The sequence below is a fragment of the Pristiophorus japonicus genome, chromosome 3 (assembly GCF_044704955.1).
Source record: "Pristiophorus japonicus isolate sPriJap1 chromosome 3, sPriJap1.hap1, whole genome shotgun sequence".
NCBI lineage: Eukaryota > Metazoa > Chordata > Chondrichthyes > Pristiophoridae > Pristiophorus > Pristiophorus japonicus.
In genome coordinates this window covers 178,295,538-178,299,418 of record NC_091979.1, presented here as the reverse complement: position 1 = coordinate 178,299,418, position 3,881 = coordinate 178,295,538, and positions in this window count along the sequence as shown.

Sequence of the window (3,881 nt, the reverse complement as noted above, 5' to 3'; positions counted from 1 at the left end):
AGAGGGGAAAAATAGAGTATGAGAGTAAACTTGCAAGGAACATAAAAAATGACTGCAAAAGTTTCTACAAGTACGTAAAAAGAAAAAAATTAGTGAAGACAAATTTACAGACAGAAACGGGATAATTTGTAATAGGGAACAAGGAAATGGCAGAACAATTAAATAAATACTTCAGTTCTGCCTTCACAGAAGAGGACACAAATAACGTCCCAGAAATGCTTTGGAACCAAGGGTCTAGTGAGCAAGAGGAATTAAAGGAAATGATTATTAGTAAGAAAATACTGCTGGAGAAACTAATGGGACTGAAGGCCGATAAATCCCCAGGACCTGATGATCTACATCCCAGAGTACTAAAAGAGGTAGCCATGGAAATAATAGAAGCATTGGTTGTCATCTTCCAAAATTCTATAGATTATGGAGCAGTTCCTGCAAATTGGAGGGTGGCAAATGTAACCCCACTATTTAAAAAAGGAGGGAGAGAGAAAACAGGGAACTGCAGACCGATTAGCCTGACATCAGTAGTGGGGAAAATGCTAGAGTCGATTATAAAGGATTTGATAACGGCACACTTAAATAATATCAATGGGATTAAACAAAGTCAACATGGATTTATGAAAGGAAAATCATGTTTGACAAACCTACTGGAGTTTTTTGAGGATGTAACTGATAGAATAGATAATGGAGAACCAGTTGATATCGTGTGTTTGGATTTTCAGAAGACCTTTGATAAAGTCCCACATAAGAGGTTAGTGTGCAAAATTAAAGCACATAGGATTGGGGGTAGTGTATTAGCATGGATTGAAAGTTGGTTAACTGACAGGAAACAGAGTAGGAATGAGCGGGTCTTTTTCAGGGTGGCAGGCAGTGACTAGTGAGATACCACAGGGATCAGTGCTTGGGCCCCAGCTATTCACAATATATATAAATGATTTGGATGAGAGAACCAAATGTAATATTTCCAAGTTTGCTAACGACGCAAAACTAGGTGGGATTGTGAGTTGTGAGGAGGATGCAAAGATGCTACAAGGCGATTTAGATAGGTTGAGTGAGCGGGCAAACACATGGCAGATGCAGTAAAACGTGGATAAATGTGAAGTTATCCACTTTGCTGGTAAAAACATAAGGACAAAGTATTATTTAAATGGTGATGGCTTAGGAAGTGTCGATGTACAAATGGACCTGGGTGTCCTTGTACACCAGTCATTGAAAGCAAATATGCAGGTGCAGCAATCAGTTAGGTAGGCAAATGGTATGTTGGCCTTCATTGCAAGAGGATTTGAGTACAGGAGCAAGGATGTCTTATTACAGTTATACAGGGCCTTGGTGAGACCACACCTGGAGTATTGTGTGCAGTTTTGGTCTCCTTACCTAAGAAAGGATATACTTGCCATAGAGGGAGTGCAGCGACGGTTCACCAGACTGATTCCTGGGATGGCAGAGGAGAGATTGGGTCAACTCGGCCTGCATTCACTAGAGTTTAGAAGAATGAGAGAGGATCTCATTGAAACGTATAAAATTCTGACTGGCTTAGATAGACTGGATGTGGGGAAGATGTTTCTCCTGGCTGGAAAGTCTAGAACAAGGGGTCACAGTCTCAGGATACAGGATAGGAAATTTAGGATTGAGCTGAGGAGAAATTTTTTCACTCAGAGAGTGGTGAACCTGTGGAATTCTCTACCACAGAAGGCTGTGGAGGCCAAGTCACTGAATATATTTGAGAAGGAGATAGTTAGATTTCTAGAAACAAAAGACATCAAGGGGTATGTGGAAAAAGCGGGAATATGGTGATCATATTGAATGGCGGTGCAGACTCGAAGGGCCAAATGGCCTACTACTGCTCCTATTTTCTATGTTTCTATGAGCCTAACAATATAACTTAACTATCCAACTTAAATCAATGGCATTTCACAGATGACAATGACATTCTCGGCAGCTGAGGAACTGATGTGTTCCTTAGTGAATTTGATTACCTATATCTATTGTTATCCATTATTGTTCTTAATGAGGTTTATCCAGTCCTTTTGTTTTTAGAGAAAAAGAGGGCATCTAGTGGTGCGACATTAATGTAAGTAATCACACGTGAGATGCTCATACGGGAGCAAAGACATTCAATGTGCATTACCTCACGTTTGGCCACGTGGTAAAGATGAATTAACAGAAAAATATCAATGCTAGAACTCCGAAGTAAAAACAGAAAAGTAGAACAGGTAAATCAGCATCTGAAGGAGAAACAAAGGTTAATATTTGCAGTGTGCCCCTTCATTAGAACTCCACACATCACTTTCACAAAACAGCCTCAGATCATCAACAAAAAGAAGCACTGGAATGCCCAAATCATCTACATTTCTTCAATTAATGTCAGGCCTTAAAACAAACAGAAATACAGTAAAGGAATTTGCCTGATGGGTTCCCCAGATGTTACAATGCTTAATATACCACATTATGGCTGCCCTATTGAAGTTAAGAACCTCAAAACAATAATTACTGACATAACCAGAGTCACTGGACTTCTGAAAAAATTCACTGAATGTAAGCACTTTGAACTGTGAAAGGCCCCAATATAAATGGGAGTATTATTTAGACCACCATCCCACACCTTTCTGTTGATTAACAATGAAAGCACAGATGGTGAGCGGAAAAGCATCGAAAAAGGGGATGTGACTTCTTTCCCATGCTTTTAGATGCTATCAGTTTTCACTGGGAGCACTTATGCCTCTTAAGACTAACCATTAACTTAAAAAAAATGATGTCCCTGCCATCTTTGAAAAAAACAGAAAGGTTTATAATCAGTTCCCTGGTGAAAAATACAAAATGAAAGGTTATTAAAACAAAGGATGCAGTAACCCCATTTCAATTTCATGCGACGAATAGAGGCCAATTTCAAGCAGCATCGACAAAGGCAGCATTCTCTCTCCGCTGGAGGTGGTGCATGGCACAGAGAAACTGAGGGAATGTATGAAAAGAAAATACTGAGAAAGAGATAGAGAGAAGTGAGAGAAAGAAAGAGGAAAATAGAAAAGGGAGAGGAAATGAGATAAAGGAAAGAGAGATTACGCCAAATAAAAATATTAATTTCACTTCATTAAAATTCATTTGAAAATGAGTGTCCGTATATATAAATACTTTTTTCTTAGTATTACCAAAGACAAATTGTTTAATATTTCAGGTCAACAACTTACAATGCATCTTGTATTGCAGGACTTATTTGACTGTAAGATATTTTCAATATATTGCCAGTGTGTGACTCAGGAGTCAAATGCAAGAGAGTCATCAAATCACTGCAAGCAGGGACAAGATTGAAAAGTGCCATCAATACTATAAGGCATTACCATCAATGCTGTCCCTGTAAGCACAATCAACAATGACCGAGCAATGCTATCTTAAATATCCTGAAGCACACTGTCGACTTTTTCAAAACTGTTGCCTGAGCACGAGAGCAAATCCTGAGTAACAGCCCAAACTATAACCGTCATCTCTGCAGCATTAAAAAAAGGTCAGTGTCTGTGTAAATATTTCTTGAATGACATATCCTAAGTCATCTCACCACAGGGATCTATATTCATTAGCAGCTGCATGAGCCATGTTTAATACCGATAAATAAGATCTGTCTATCCACAAAACAGCTAAAGCATAAATAGCAACTGTTACTAAGGCAGAAACCAATAAAGCTCAGTAGAATGTTGGGATAGTAACGCAATATGTAATGTTCCATAATAGATATCATCATTGACCTCTGGGATAATCGTACATTTTCTTACATACTTGGCAAAGTATAGGAGTACTGGGTTAAAGCCATAACATTGTGCTTCACAATCTTCCTAATCCAAATACAGATGAACTAGAACTCTTACAAGGGTTTTTTTCCCCTGTATTTTCTATTT